Source organism: Eptatretus burgeri, chromosome 7, assembly GCF_056783735.1.
Source record: "Eptatretus burgeri isolate ZD-2024b chromosome 7, Ebu_testis_v1, whole genome shotgun sequence".
NCBI lineage: Eukaryota > Metazoa > Chordata > Myxini > Myxiniformes > Myxinidae > Eptatretus > Eptatretus burgeri.
In genome coordinates, this window is record NC_140967.1 from 21,712,126 (window position 1) to 21,729,093 (window position 16,968).

General features: G+C 40.4%; 1 protein-coding gene across 2 annotated transcripts in view; it reads right to left on the reverse strand.

Moving 5' to 3' along the window:
• Nucleotides 1–16,968, reverse strand: part of SERTAD2 (SERTA domain containing 2) — a 46,266-nt gene that overhangs the window by 13,588 nt on the left and 15,710 nt on the right. Inside the window, exon 2 of one of the 2 annotated variants that reach the window (XM_085887650.1) lies at nt 1,463–1,552. The exons of the other annotated variant lie outside the window; for it this stretch is intronic. The gene's annotated coding sequence lies outside the window, so the exon portion shown is untranslated. The remainder of the gene's footprint in view (nt 1–1,462; nt 1,553–16,968) is intronic. 2 annotated transcript variants of the gene reach the window in all.

Here is a 16,968-nt window from a genome sequence, read left to right on the forward strand (position 1 = left end):
CCATACACACCACAAGTACAACCAGCACCTTTGAACTTATTCCATCCAACGGTTTAAAAGTGCATAAAATACAGAGCACACAAGTAAATTGGCCTATAAGTGTGTTTGATTCTATTTGAGGTTTTCATGCAGACACAATATTATAATACAGTGTAGTACTTTACTCGGAGACTTGTCATACACTTTCCCACCAGGAGCGGCGCTACACGATACACATTTCCATGGAAAATTTAGTAATGTTTTGTGGAAAACACACAACACACACACACAGAAATAATGGTCCGAAGAGGAACAGAATATGAAAGAATCAGTGTGTGTAGTAGAGAGTGTGGACAATGGATGGGTGAGCGCATGAGGATAGTGGTCGCAAGCACACTTAAAAGACCGAAATGAGGAAGATGAGAGGATTCCGCAATCCCACGGTGTCCTTCACCAAGAGTAAGCAAGCTATCACCGGCACCCTGAACGAATTACAAAATAACTGACCTGACTGACGACTGAGAAGGCAATGGCAGCCTACCCATTATAACCCCCTGCCAAGTTACTGCTTCTTGCAGTGCCGATGCTCAAGTGCATTGTATGACGACGACGTTGGATTCAACTTTGCATTTGAAAGTGATTTTTTAAGTGTTTTTCCTCCAAGGATCAACGACGGTGACATCCAATCATCTCCAAAAACTGGACGTGCATTTCAAAACCATTCAGCACTCGTGCCTTACTTTTTCACAATCTTGGAATGGACTCGGATTATAATTGACATGAAAGCACTGATATTTGAAGAACCCATCGACTGATTTCGAGGCATCATCGGTGTTATCTTTTACATCAATGAGTGTTCTTCAAGGAACTTCACCTTGATGAATGATCCTTATTTGTGTATCGAGATCTCAGTCGGGAACTATCAAGACCCATGCTGTAGTATAGCCACATCGATTAAACTATAGAATGGATCAACGTTTTCCTCTAAAGGAAAATTACAATACGTGAACTTCGATTAAAAGTTGCTCAAGGCTTTGTTGCAGTTTACAGGGTCTAAAGGGAAAGACTCGGATTTGAATTAAAGGAACAAGCGAGACCTTCGCTTCCTTTTTAATAAACCAATGAAGATAAAGACGATAAAAGTGAGCGGGAAAGCGTTTTCAAGTTCACTCGGAAGCAGCATGTACAGAAAGAGGAGAATCCCCCCCCCCAAAAAAAATGGTTACACAAGTCTATTCGCACACGGATCATAATGTGACCGAGTAAAGATACGACTAGTTGTATTGGTGTAGTACAGTGTGTTAGGTCCCAGCATCTTCACATGCATCTTAGATCCGTCACACACAGCTGGATTCATCTTTAAAAGCAAAGTCCCGTCAACAACAGATGGCACAATAGGTCTGGGCATCAAAGAATAGCACTTAAGATTCAAGCAGGCAAATGGACGAGATTACAGACGGTGCGGCTCAAGTTCGGCACTTACGGGCTCGGGCCGAGCACGAGTCGGCGATGTGCATCTGTGTGGTGGCTGTGAGGCCGGACAGCTCAGATGCTAAACTCGAATGCTTCGCGTCTGCAATAAATGGCACAGGGTGTGCAGCCGAACGAGGCAATGTATGACACAAAGGCAGCGGTGGCACGGCACAGACCCAGGCAAACGTGGCCCGCTATGTCACGCCTCGCTCCCCACACCTCCCTCGAGCCCTGCGGCTGCCCTGTCTTTACGCAGCTGTTTGCAAATGAATAGGGAAAGAAGGCAGTGGAAGATGGGGATGGAAGAAGAGAGGCAGCTAAGATACAACACGGGAGGAAGAAGATCGAAAGGAATGGGCTCCGATATACCAACAAAATCAAACGATCCACTTCAAACTACTAACAAAATGAAGTGTTTAACGACAGCGACACAAATTATCGTAGAGATCACAGCAACAACACCTACAATAAATGCCAACATGACGAGCGATGAAACTCTCATGGACAGAAAACCAGACTACATCTTAAAAACGATTGTGCCCGTTAAAAAAGCCGATTCTAAAACAGACTGCTTGTGGTTAAAGATGACTTCGACACTTAGCTACACTGAAAGACCAGATGGTAGCGTATTTGCTTCAAAGCTGTCAGTTCTTGGCTTGATTAATCGAGAATTTCACAGGAAGCAACACTGCATCTCAGAACGCACCGTTCGTCATAAAGAATGCTATAACCCAGGAGAGTCGTCGTAACTCCTGGAGCATATGTTCAGATATGGCTCGAAATCATCATTGACTCCACTCGTGAAAAAGTTATCCACCAGGAAGTCTCACTGCGTTGCTCAGTTGTGTGGTTGCAATCCTCATTCGGAAGACATCCAAAAAGGTGTAATGGGGGGCCCACTTCCAGAGCCCACACAAAGTCCAAAATTTTTATTTTCCTCTTATTGCTTGCATTTTGAAAATAGGGTTTTGATTCCCCCACCCCAAGCTTGTGCATAAAAGCAATTTCTGGTATTCAATGTCAAAACATCTTTGCTCCATGAGGTATCGCCGAACCACAGACAGCTTCCGGCTGTAGATTGTTTGTTATAGGAATTCCAGAAGTCCGCTTAAGAAACTGCGCAAAATAGTATTTAATCACTCCAATTGCTGCACTTATTACGAGCACGATGTCCGTTACTCCAGTTGACAAGTTTTATTAACTTCATAGCTCCTCGTACCTTATCGCTCCTCGTTCACGCTTGACGAAGCAGTCAAGCCATACATGAGAGTTATATTATTTTAGATGGTGTTCTGCCAAGACCTTTTGAGGACTCTGGAACCTAGATGTTGAGGTTGGTCAAAACTATGCCAATGGGATTACTCTGTAGACATCCGTTATGCCTTTTGCGTACAGGTGTTCTGAAGGTGTACTGCATCACGATGCTCTTTTGACCTGGCAGAACTTGCACTTGTCCATTTCCGTTCGTCATCACAATTTCTTAAAGCCACTTGCGTCATGTCTTTGATATGAGCATTTATCACAACTCGTTATCCATCAAAATTCAGCTGCCATTTTCTTGCACATTTGCAGCCTCTCCAATTAGTTGTTGAATCTTCCTGCTCTTATATTATTCACCCGTTTTTAAGCATTCGTTAAATTACATCTTACAATTTTCCTTGAAGGTGTTTTTTTTTTTTTGCAATGGTTCGAGCTGTGTTCGATGTTGCTTCTCCTCCACGTGTAATATTTTCTCATTAACCTGTTTTCACCCGTTTGTTTGTGAACAGTATTACGGAAAAACTCCGACGGATTTCGACGAAACTTGGTGGGGGGATTCGGTATGGTCCCAGGATCATGCCATGAGATTTTGGACTTGGTCCAAAGTCCAATATGGCCGCTATGGCGGCCATTTTGAAAAAAATATTTGAATTTTTGTTTTTGCATTTCTCCATGTTTTAAGTGATTTCCAACCAAAGAAAAGAAAAAATTGTTAGAGAAAAAAAACAAAACAAAAGTTTTGCAACTTTTTTTTCAACAAAATTTCGATTTTTTTTTTTGCATTTCTACATGTTATAAGTGATTTCCAACAAAAAACATGCCAAAATTATAATTGCGGCTGATTTTGGAACTTCAGGTGGATATACCCACGTAAAATCAATTTCTGTCTCAAGGAATCTAGCTAGTTATGACGAATGAATTGAGTATGTAAAAGTTAAAAGTAAAAGGGAAAGTTGCAAACTATAACTCTATGAGCACTGTTGACATCAAATTGAATGAATAGGATATCAGGTTCACTTGAGTGACCTAGCAGTATTGGCGGCGGAGGTTTTGCACTCTACCGAGTGCTCCCCCTCTAGTTATACCTGTTGTTGGTCATTTCTAATCATGAAGGCGAGTTAAAGCGGCGGGATTGGGCTTGCTTTCTACATGCTCATTTAAAATATTTATTTAACCATCTTTTTGAGCTTTTACATATATGACCAATCCTATACTGTTCTTTGATGCAACTGATTCAACTCCATGAGGCCACTGCTTCCTTCACATCTTGGCAAGTACGGTTTTGTGATGCAATAGTTTTAATACATCTTATGGATAATAAGCATTTTCCTCATTATTCCCATGCTTTTTGAAAAAAAAAGAAAAAGGGGGGGGATGGGGGGATATTGTAACCGGCTCCATGTATTTGTCAGTCATGATATATCCTCCGAGACAGTTGGGCAGAAATCCACCAAACTTGATAGTTATGATCAACTTGTGGCAAGAAGATGAAACGGCAGTCATTTTGGCCCTGCCCCCCTGGGGAGGGGTCAAAAAGTGAAACACCAAACAATGCAATTATAGGCACATTTAAGGAGGAGAAAGGAAAAGGCTTGCGCATCACTTCCAATGGGATTTAATATTATGGAGCTTATCACAGGTTAGTGCAGCAAGGTCTTAGGTTAGAGTATGCAGAAGTCTCAATAGTCAATATCGCAGACTTTACATCCATAAAGAAAGTGTGCTGGTCCATCGAATGAAAATAATAAATAATAATACCAATGATAAAATGAACAAAGAGCGAGCACAGAGCCACCCATCCATCCATTGGGACCATACTCTGTTCAGAGAGTTGGTGCTGCCTCAGCAGTCACCTTGGCTATTGGGCACAATCCTGGACGGGTCGCCACTCCAACACAGGATTCCAGCAAGCAGGCACTCATTTTGCCAACCTCGGAAGGATGACAGGCAGAGTCAACCCCACCTGGCATTAATTCAACAGCCGAGTGGGATTTGAACTTGGGATTCCAGGATCCCAAGCCCATCACCCTAACGATTAAGCCAACACCAAGCATACATCAACATGTTGTGGTCCAAACACCAGCAAGCTTAGTGGTGAGCTCCATGCGAGCCAATGCTGGGTGAAAGGTGTGACATTTGAGTTTTTAATCACAACTATGATTCAAATTTAGCTCTTTCGACTTGGCAAAGTACATAAAGACCTAAATTTGTGATTTTGTGAAAAGGGAGGAAAAAAAAAAACATTTGCAAATTTGTAAGACGTAACCCGAACCCCCCCACCCCCTCTTTTTGCCCCCCAAACGGATGACGTGTTCCCTCTCTGCATGCATCTCCAGCTCTTCCTTGCAGGACAGTATATCATTGACGCTGGTGGAAACATACAAATAAAAGGAACCTTGTTATGTTGGCAGAATCGGAGGACTGGTGTTCGTAGCACAGTTTGTCTAGCTGACGTGTGCAGCCTCGTGGCAACATACGTCAAGCAACAGAAACACGTGCTGTGCCAATTTGCCATCACGTTTCAGTACCATCGCCACTTCGGTGCACACGCCAGCCCCACGTGTCCCCCTCTAACAGCAACGAGGAAATCCGTCCGACCTATGGGCCCGCATCACGTTCGCAACCTGTGTTAAGGCGAACAGACTCGTGCGAAACGTGGCACGGCGGTTAAGCACCAAAGCCTTTCATTTTTTTGGCTAAACTTTATGATTACAATTGAATCGTCAAATGATGAGAACCAAGTGTCGTGGGAAACATTGCGGCCTTAACCAATGAACAATGCAGAAACATAGATTTTAATTTATTTTGGAACAGCACAAGAATCTGATTTTTCTTTCAGCCATGGAAATATTCGTCTTCGTATCCCATGTGGGAATGTCTCAAAACAATGACTATAAGCAGAACAACCTCCCCTCCCCATGTCCGAAAACAGAGATGGACGTGTCTAATGCTTCACACTCGCTGCACCAGGCAACTCCATTGCCAAAGTCTTACGGTTGTGGTTGCAGGAGACTATGGGGCCTGAAAAAGCAATGCATAAGGACCACATTACATGGTGGAATGCTTGCATTACATATACGTTCGGAAAAAGACATTGTGAACAAGGCAGAATTTTTTTTTTTCTTTTTCAAACACCATGAATGCCATGGTGATTCCATCATGACAGTCAATCCTGAATAGCTACTGAAACAGCTGTTATGAGTGCAGCTTGGGCAGATGCCAAATCGAGCTTACTATTACACAACCGTTTCCCCGAGCACGGATAGCAGACAAGGGCTTCAGATAAAGGTAAAAGGACCAAACTGTGAACTCACTGCAGCTTTCAAAGTTTTGTATTTCAAATGCATTTCTCCTTCCACAGTCACATTCCCCCTGTCCAGCACCCAACAGGAAATGGCTGGGGCTCAGTCGACGCTTGCAATGCAAGGATTCTGGCACGAAAGTACCACAACCACAGTGGCTGTACGGGCAGTAAAAACCCCACCCCTCCCCGAGCCCCATCATTTACCCTTCCCTTTCAATGCATTGGCACCTAGCCCATGTGCACACTCCCCGGTATGCTGCTATTTTTGTTTCTTTGCAAAAGTACAAGCAGAAGTACAAGCGTCCTATTCAGACAGCTTTCAAAATGTACGAGTATTCAGCAAAAACAGACAAACCTCTCGTATGGGTTTAGCAAACAGCGAAATAAAGCAATTAGAGAATACAAAAAACGTCACTTTTATGCAAGACATTTGGCCCAACAACAACAAAGCATTTCTCATTAGTGCAGAATGCTTTTTCAGATTGACAAACATAAAACAGAAACTCTCGTTTCCTTTTTGAAATTAATTACAATCTCAGGTGTCCTGGGTGTCGAGATATGAGGTTGTGTGGGATGAGAAAATGCTTTGCAGGCACAATACAATCATGTGATGACAATTGGAAGAACAACAAGCCAACATGTTTCTTTCCATCAGAGATGGATCATGGTGGATATGAGGGATGGGGAGTGGGGTTACAAGGTGTGGTGATTCTGGAAAAAACAAAGCAGGGTCGACAACTGTGAAGAGGGAAACAAGAACATGTGGAACCAACATATAAAGTTCCACTCCTGTAGTTGTGTTGCGTCCGTGGATTACTGCAATGAGACTCAAAAGTTGTCATGCTCAAGCTCCATTGCCACAAAAATAAATAATGCAGGATGTATCTGGTATAGAGTGCTGAACTCAGTCCAATCAGGTTGCCAAAACTCAGGGAAACCCAAACCAAAGTTGATAACGACCATTCTAAGCATGTACAGTGTATACATGCCAGTGTACATATACATTCACACACATTAACACCTCTTAACTGGAATGGGGATCACAAACCCCTGTACTTGCTGACCAGCACTTGCTGCAAGGGTCCTAACCAAAAAAAGGGTACCTGCCACACATTCACCCTGTTTAAGTATATGATGGACAAATGACGAGGTCACTAAATTGCAGCCAAAAATAAAAAATATCAAAATTAAACTCCAATTCTGACTTAGCTGCGGTCTGTGAAAAACACAGAACCATCCACTGCTAAAAGAAGTGTTAGCTGCTGCACTGCCAGTCAGCTTACGTGGTTTTAGAAGCTGATGACTACCAGCGCTAGTTACATGTTACATGGCTTAAGAATCAGCAAATCACCAGTCCGCAATCCGAGGAAAGGAATCAATTCACAGATGTGTTTTTGGTCTACTAGTAGTCATCAACAGAGTGGATTCCTCGAGGAGATGACCTGGCAAGGCAATCCTGTGAGGGATGGATTTTTTTTTCACTCTAGTGTTGATGTAGTGCAGGCATGATGGGCCGAATGACCTCCTACTGCATCAAGGTTCCATTTTAATATCCCCAAGCTTGTCCGTCCATCACGCTGTCTCCTCCTAAACGGTTGGGCAAACTATAACTCTATGAGCACTGTTGACATTCACCAAACTTGGTAGTTATGATAACCACATGGCAAGAAGGTGCAAGAGCAGTGTCATTTTGGCCCCAACACCCTGGGGCGAGTTCAAAAGGTCAAATAACGAAAAATGCAATTACGGGCAAATTTTAAATTTTAAAACTTTGTATATGCAGTCAACATTGGGAGACGCATGAAATATGTCACGATTTTTTGGGTTTGCCCCAATTCATTCCCCAAGTGGGGGGGGTCACAGAGGTCAAAACGGGGAAAACAATTTAACTTAAAATTTGATATTGGATCATTCCTGGTGGAACTTTTTGCCATCTTTCAATTGGGATTTGTGATGGCACGCCAATAGACTTCATTCTAGTTCCTTGTTAAAATGAAACTATTGGCTTTAATTGCAGTCTGGGGGAAACTTCTGTCAAGTATAAAAAATAATTAGGCTTCAGACTTCATGCACCATGAAAAAAAAAAATGTTGCCCAAGGATAAGTCCGCTCTTTCCTGTTTGATTCAAACTCAGTAGTGTAGAGCTTCGTACAAATTGGTGATTGGTTGATTCAATATCATATATATACATTATACATCATTAAAATAAACAAAAACAAACATTTTATGAACGTGCAAAAAGTGCTGTTGTCTCTTCGATATTTTCATACATTTTATCTTTCTAAACAATTAAATGGTATGTCCAGTTAAGAGTAATAAATACAAAATTAGCTGTTCATGAGGAATACCCATTTAAGTTTACTCATTGTTTAGAGGTGATGATGCAATCAGTGATTCAAAATGAAATTGACAATCGAGTTAAAAAGCTAGAGCCATCATAATGTGTTACATTTGTGAGTCGTCTTGTGTAAAACACCTTTAACTAGATCGACCTTTAACTATCATGTAGAAATGCCAAAAAAAAAAAAAATCGAAATTTTTTTGAAAAGAAAGGTGCAAAATTTCTGGGTTTTTTTCTCTAACAGATTTGGGGGGGGGTTGGAAATCACTTAAAACATGTAGAAATGCAAAAAAAAAAATTCAAATATTTTTCAAATAAAATCGAAATTTTTTTGAAAAAAAGTTGCAAAAGTTTTTTTTTCTCTCTAACAAATTTTTTTTTTTCGGTTAGAAATCACTTAAAACATGTAGAAATGCAAAAACAAAAATTCTAATATTTTTTCAAAATGGCCGCAATAGCGACCATACTGGACTTTGGACCAAGTCCAAAATTTAATGGCATGATCCTTGGACCATACCTAATCCCCCCACCAAGTTTCGTCGAAATCCGTCAAGGAGTTTTTCCGTAATACCGTTCACAAACAAACAAACAAACAGACAGGGGTGAAACAGTAACCTCCGTCCATCTTCGATGGCGGAGGTTAACTAGAAGGGTACTTGGTAGAGCGCATTCCTCCACCATGCAATGACTGATCCAATAGAATAAATATATCAGGCCCAATAAATATATCGTTTTTGGCCCCATCTCTCAATGGTGAAGAATCACTTAGAAAATTCTAGTGGTCGGATCCGGAAACGGACCTTCATCAAAATCTAATCAGTTTGTCCTTGTCACACTCCCAACCTGTCCACAATTTCATCTGGATCCATCCACAGCTTTTTGAGATATCCTGTATACAGACAAACAAACAACAGACAGACAGACAAACAGACAGACAGGGGTAAAAACGTAACCTCTTCACCTTCGGTGGCGGAGGTAAAAATCCAGGTTTTTCAGGTGAATACACAATTCGTTCATCTTTATGCCAATCACACTGCAGGAACGGTAAATCCACCGAGTGCAGAGGAAAAAGTCCAATCATTTTTTTCTGATAGCCTTGAGGGAGGTATGCACACTCCTTCTCTCACTCCTTCTCTCACTCCTTCTCTCACTCCTTCTCTCACTCTCTTAGTATTCCAGTCAGTGAAGCGACGGGTGGCATTTGCTAGTCAATATTATAAAGATGTAAAAGGCTTGGTTGGATATATTAAGAAACACTCATTTCAAAGCAATGCTATTAAACGAAATAATTTAAATTTAATCTCAAAAAGTTTGTGCAAAGCTGGTATGGAATGGAAGACTGGTACGTATGGTTGCATAGGTATATTTTGGTCAGATCCCTCATAGACAATTGTCAAAAATAGATGAATCAAAATTACATAATTTGAGATTCAAAAGATTTCACAATTATTTTAAACAATAAGTTAATGCAGTGGAACAGTGGAGCGTTCACTCGTCTCGCAAGTGAGAGAACCATACTTTGATTCCCAGGTGAGATGAAACCTAAAACAAGTTTCATGACTTCAAGTACTTTTCTTGACTATAAAACAATTGGGAGCATGGTTGTTGTTCGATAGGTTGGTGGATATGCTTTTCGGGGACAATGATTCTCCAACTGCAGGTTAGCAAGTGGTCCCGTCTTCTCGGATATTCCTTGATGTCAGATTACACTGTTTGCCATCTCAGGATGTGGTTGCCATGTAGGCAGCAGCCCCAACACCATAAACATATTCACGCTCCTCGACGTTCGTATGACAAATGTGACCGGCCATCTTCGATTACGAATGGCAACGATTATTACTATTATACAAGATCTAAAGTCAGTAAGATCTTAGGAAATTTGAAATGCATCGTTGTTGCCACAAACATAACAATCACATGGTAAAGATATTCCATTAAAACTTTTGTAATCACTTTAATACAAGTTGTTAAGTCCAATCCATATTGGCAATTGCAAATTTAAAACAATTTCAAGTTTACAATTTCCCAGCACCAATACTCAAGATCGATAGCAATTATTCTGAGTGTTTTTTTTTTTTTGCTTCAGCTCTTCCTGACATTCTGTCCAGTTTTCACAATGCTACGAGGCTACAACGTCAAGGCCCTGCTGCACTACTTCAAGAGTCCCCTTGATGCAGCTTATGGAAAGTGTTGAAGAATTAGTAACTCTTGCAAGCTTAGCATTCGCTGGTCTGGTCTTATCAGGCTGGGAATTTTAATCACATAATTGCATCTGCCAAAAACAGCACCAATGAATTCCCTGTTAATTTACCGTCAATAATAATAATAATAATAATAATAATAATACTAATAATACAAGATAATTAGGTCCAACAAAAGAATCCATTGATCTAAAGATTGGTCTTGGCCAGGATGAATTTGGAGTATACATCATGATTTATGCCAAAGCACTGAAATGTATCAGTCATGATGTGCTTAACAAAAAAAAAGGCTGAAAAAGCTTAAGCAAGCCTAACATACTTGTGATGTACTTAAAATTTGTTGAACAAGCAGTCACTTTTTAGACATCACCATCAACAAAGATAAAAAAAAAAAATCACAGGATTACCTCCACCTTTTTGCTGTTGAATATTTTTCAGCAATCCAAAACTTATAGTGTCTGTAACTTCGACCGTCCAATCTGATTGCCATTCAAATGCAGCACGCACTCTCGAAAGATCCAGGCCATTACAATCAGAGGTCAGCACAATTACAAACAGTCATTGGCTAACCAATGGCCAATCATAGATACAGATTACCGACCCAAAGAGCAATAAAGCATTTGTTCAATGGTCATTGATATTAACATGACTCGCATTCTATTTCACAGCATTACAAAGCGATTAGGAGTGTTTGGAAATTAAGTGATAAAGCATGGGTAAAACAGATACACAGGGCCTTTGTTTCACAGAACAATCTCAGAGATGATCTGACACATGATTATTGCCAGAGATTGCAACCATTAGTGAATGCATGGGGACCGAGGTGACTATTTGACATCAAATTTGACACATTAGCGTGAAAACGTCCCCACTTCACTGATTGTTGTTATTAATCCTCCCCCATAGCATAGGGGAAGGCTTATTGCTGGTTTTTTGTACATAGTCAAGGCTCGGGGAAGAGTTTGTGCACTGAACGGATCAGGAAGTAACGGATAAAAAGAGGACAAAAAAAACACACACATGTATGGAGAAGGAAACTCCAAGAAGGAAAAACTGGAGAATTAGATGGAGGGATTTGGGTGGGGTTAACAAGGGTAGAAAAGATAATGGTTTTGGATTGGGGATGATCAAAGATGGTGGTGAACAGCTGTCTTGAAGACCTGGAGGGAAGAATGAGATTGAAGAGGATATGGAAGTTGATTCCACAGGTGGGAAATAAAGAGGAACAAATGAGCGGAGGTGAGCAGTGATCCTGGATTTGGGTAGTTTTACCAGAAGAGGGTTGATGATGGACCGTGCGAGCCCTTTGGGGGGGGGACAAAGCACGACAAGAGCAGAGGGTCCAAGACCAGAAGGGAGGAGGTAGAAGACAGAAAGGTCACCAAGTTGTCTGCGATGGCAAAGTGATAAGCCCATAGACTCAGCCTCATCGTGGGAGATTCCAATAATCTTGAAGGCCTTGGTTTCCACGGCATCAAGCTGAGTAAGATGAGATACAGGGGAACTGGGCCAGAGGGAGAGCATTACTCCATCAAGCTGTGGATGAAGGCCTTGTCGGTGGATGGGAGTTCAGGTGTGCCAAAGAAGGACTTTATATGATGGAGGATGCCCAGTCGGTGGCTGGCTTTGGAGGCAAACATTGAAATGTAGTTTGCCTAAAAAAGATCATGGCTGAAGGTGAGCCCCAAGAGTTTTAGGGACTGAATTTCCTCAAGAGGATTGTTAAGAAAGTAGAGAGGAGAGTTTGCCAGATGGTCCTTTTTGAGAGAGAGATTGATTGTGCAAAATTGTCAGGATGTTGTTGGGTTTGTTTCTACAATTGGCACCCTCAATTTTTAATGGTACCACAGAGTTTCTTAACTCCCATGAAGTACTAAACCACCATTTAGAAAAAAAAAAAATTGTTTACGTTTTTTTTCCTGCACTCCCAACACTCCCAATTTCCGAGCTGTATCTTGGAGTCAGCTGGGATTTTCGGAATTAAATTTTGCATCAACAATGCGAATATAAAATGTGGCCATGACCAAATTTCCTTTCCTAATATAAGAAATTTCCTAATTAAGGTCATTATGTAATTATCGACATTTTAACATTTATAATCATAACACGACTAAAGTTTGTCCTATCAGAACGAAATTACCCCCATGGGTGATTCTCAAGGACAATTCCAAAGGGTTTCGGTCATTTCTCCGCTTTGCCTTTTCATATTAAAAATGCCAAATTGAACCGCTTCCTTTGGGCACTGGTGTGATCTTATTTTGTTTTATTTTTAATCGTGTTTAGTTACAACATACCCTTTTGTTTATGTTTTCAACACACACACACACACACACACACACACACACACACACACACACACACACACACACACACACACACACACACACACACTAAATTAGTTATTCATGCCTGTTGTTTGTGTCCTTTATGACATCTCCAAAAAGGGTAAGTTTCCTGTTTGGAATGATTTTAAATTTTGTTTAACTGAACAGACAGACAGACTAAAGCCATTGCTTGAACCACACTGTACATGTGTGCGCGCTCAGGAAGAAACACCGCACAATTTGCCAAATTCAGAGCAAAAGTACGAAACTGCAGGTTCGTGTCCCGTTTCAGGTTCTACAACTCGTGTTCAAAAGATAAAATTAAATTCAAATCAAGCAGTTCCTCGATCATAGAAATATACTCGTAGACAGACAGAGTGAACCAATTGCTTTACCCTGCTCGCTTTGAGTTACATGCATGGGGTAATAAAGGAATCCATTGCCATTATTACATATAAAATACCAAGATGGTTCGGAAGTTTCAAGTAGCTCCATCTATATTTACTGCAACAGTTCATCCAATCATTGAAAAAGCACAAGGAGTGATTAAACTTCCTGATGCTGTTCAAACCCACTCTTACATCTCATGTTTTAAGCAGGTGGTTGACCACTCTCATGTAAGGATTGTGGGGAGGGGTTGAGGGGAATGATCCCCATCCATACACACAATATTTTATACTGCCTTTAAACCTATGTAACCTAACGCTCTTAATAAAGAAGCCGTTCGCTAGCATGGGCACTTTTAACCGGCCATTGCTAACACAAAAAATCTGCAAGTGAAATAGTCTTTTAAACATAATTTCTACCATTTAAACAAAAGAGCGGCAATTTCAAAAGGGTTAACCATAATTGCTCTGTTCCTGGAAGCAAATCGGATTCAAAAATATAGGAAATACGAGAAATATCCGTCGATGAGAGGTGTCGAGTTCCTATCATTTCCTGTTAAGAGAAGCAGACATCATGCACATACGCACACTCTCTTCTCCTTTTAGTAAAAAGATGCAAAAATGTGGTACAATTTCTCCTGCGGACCAGAACCAAACAAACAATATACTGTACTTATAAAAGCCCTCACATCACCCACTCCCTGCAACCCTCCCCCAAACATGACTACTAGTACATATCATCATTTAAAAGTTGATTTTAAACTTACCCTGTGCATTCACAAGCCCCAGATAATGATCTTCCAATGGGTGTTCAGAAGCATGCAAACCAGATTGGTTGTATCCCTCCAACGATTTTTTTGAGCAGAAGCACATCCAGCTTTCTCTCGGGTACTTTCCCAAGTATTTTCAGCTTCTTTTATAAGCTCCATGAGCTATTTTAGATAACAATCCTCATCGTGCTCACACACACTATTAGGAAGTTCACATGCCCCGAAGATCACTATTTTCTAGGAGTCTCTGCGCATGTGCGCCAAGCATTCTGGGGCAGATTACGTCATTTCTAAAGTCCCGTATTGCAAGTTTCTGCATTTCCTTCTCTTGGTCATTCGGCCCCACAGAGTTTGTGGGATTTTTACCCGTCACTTCAGTCTTGTACAGAAACCGGACTCGTACAATAAAACTTAATAATTATAATCATTATTTATGAAACCACCAATAAAGTTCAGGCTTTGAATACACAATTGTTCTGTTAATGACTTCGATCAAAGTAAAGAAATGGAGAAATAATTGTGAAAAATTATGTGTATATATATATATATATATATATATATATATATATATATATATATATATATATATATATATATATATATATATATATATATTGTATTATACATGCATACACAAAAAAAAAATTCTGTATGATACAACAGAATACTACATGCACATGACCATGACAATGACACAAATTGTGGTAATTTTTAGTACACCCTGTATATAGATATAAACTGAATAGACCAAGAACAAGACTACAAGGACACTTTGTTCAAGCTACTTTCAAGATAAATAAATAATTAAGATTGCTGCAGAGGAAAGTTTTAGATTTGAAAACAGAAATTTCTACATAATACAAAAAATACCAGATGTATCTCAAGGACGAACGGGATAGGTCAGCAATATTGTGGTAATCGCCCAGCTGTTTTGTATCGAAATTGAACAAAATTAGATGGCCGACAAAATCATCCTTCGCATCTTAAAAAGGGAATGTTAAGCCAGACATCTTTCACTTGGCTGGGAATTTAATTTTATTTATCTATTTAAATCATCACGTGGGATATTTTGCAAAAGTCAGCTATTAAGCAGGTGCCCTTGCCAAATTTGATTGTGGTAGACTGACAAGTGTATCAATTTAATATGAGTTCCCTCACAAGGAACTTCAACACATGACAAGGCCAACAAGCCCATCAAGCATGTGCAATGGTTGTTTTTCCATGCTCTGTCTTTTTAAATGCTGACCATTGAGCGAAGAAGCAGCACGTACAATTTTCAAAGTCTGCGGTATGACTTAATCGAGGTCGGGTTCAAACTGCCGACCTTCCAGACTCTTGAGTGGATGCTCTACCAGTTACATCACTGGGTCTGGTCATGTAATGGATAGAGCATTATATACAATTTATACCTTTGTTAACTAACTGAAATGAAAAAGAAGTAGAAAACCAAACGAAGCTCCATGTTTTGGTGAAAATATCTGGAAAACTACAAAATGAAAACAGTCGAAAAGGACCAATACTACGTTATATTTGCAGTCAGAGTAACAAAATGATTTGGAACTTTGACGTACCTTCAATAATCTGCTATTTCAAACTCACACATTGCAACAGCTGAATTCTAAATAACATACAACAAGAAGAGAAAAAGTTTTGTCTGCGTATTACATGCAGTACATGTATTCATTTGTATGCAGTCGCTGGCTGACGAGTTGCATCATTTGTGGAGGCACGCCTGTGCTGCTAAATAATGGCCATGGGCAAAAAGGTTCAAGGTAAAGAGCCAGAGCAGACTTGCAATTTAAAATTAGATGAAACTTCGTGAAATTTAAATACTCGGTAATATGCTCAACAGCAAACCTCCCATCTCAGACATTTCTAATGAAGTATTGGTCATTCATCTACATCAAACGATTATTGCATGATTATTTGACAGACGTGGTGTGTGTGTGTGTGTGTGTGTGTGTGTGTGTGTGTGTGTGTGTGTGTGAGTGTGTGTGTGTGTGTGTGTGTGTGTGTGTGTGTGTGTGTGTGTGTGTGTGTGTGTGTGTGTGTGTGTGTGTGTGTGGTATAGTACACTGTGCACCAATTGTACAGTGCAAAACAATAATAATATAGTACATATAATAAGTGTGTAAACTAATAGTGCATAAAGTAATATAGTGCATACAAAAATAGGACCACTGGACCTGCAGCTTATCCGGACCTTGTCCTAATGTTGTAACCCAAATTTGGTGGCATTTTGAGTGGTGAGTCGGAAAAAGAAGATTTTTTTGAAGGAATTTATGCGATTTTCCCAAAAATTGACTCAGCCGGCCATTTCGACACACCGGTCACGTGATCGCTATAAACTCTGTAATTTAACATCCCTACCCTGAGCTAACGTTGCGATCGTAATTTGGTAGCATTCTGCCTGGTGGATCTGGAGAAGCAGACTTTCGAAGAAATTTACTAAGTTGGCAATTTTGACCGACTTGAAGTCATGTGACCGGAACGAGATTTGCAATCCCCATTACCAGTCAGGAGCGGAACGTTGCTGCCAAATTTCAGCCGGATCGGCCCAGCGGTTTGGTCGGAAAAGTTGAAATAGAAGATGGATGGACGGACGGTGCACGATGACAATACCTTATCTGGAATTTAAATTCCAGATAAGCAAATAATATTGTGTAAACTAATGCATGTGCAGCGTGTGTAGTACGTACAGTATCTTTTGGCCTGAAAAAGTCTGTTGGGTAGCAGATTAAACGGTACCTGGGACTTGAGGTGTGTTGCTTGTTACAAAGTTGGTAGGGTAGGTCAAGGTATGATTTTTTTTGGTTGGATGTACCTTTATTTCTGAACTATGCATAATCCAAATTGCCCGGAAGTTGTCATATAACAGAAAGAAAATAAATAAATAAAGTTTAAAAAAAACAACTGAAAAACAGGCACC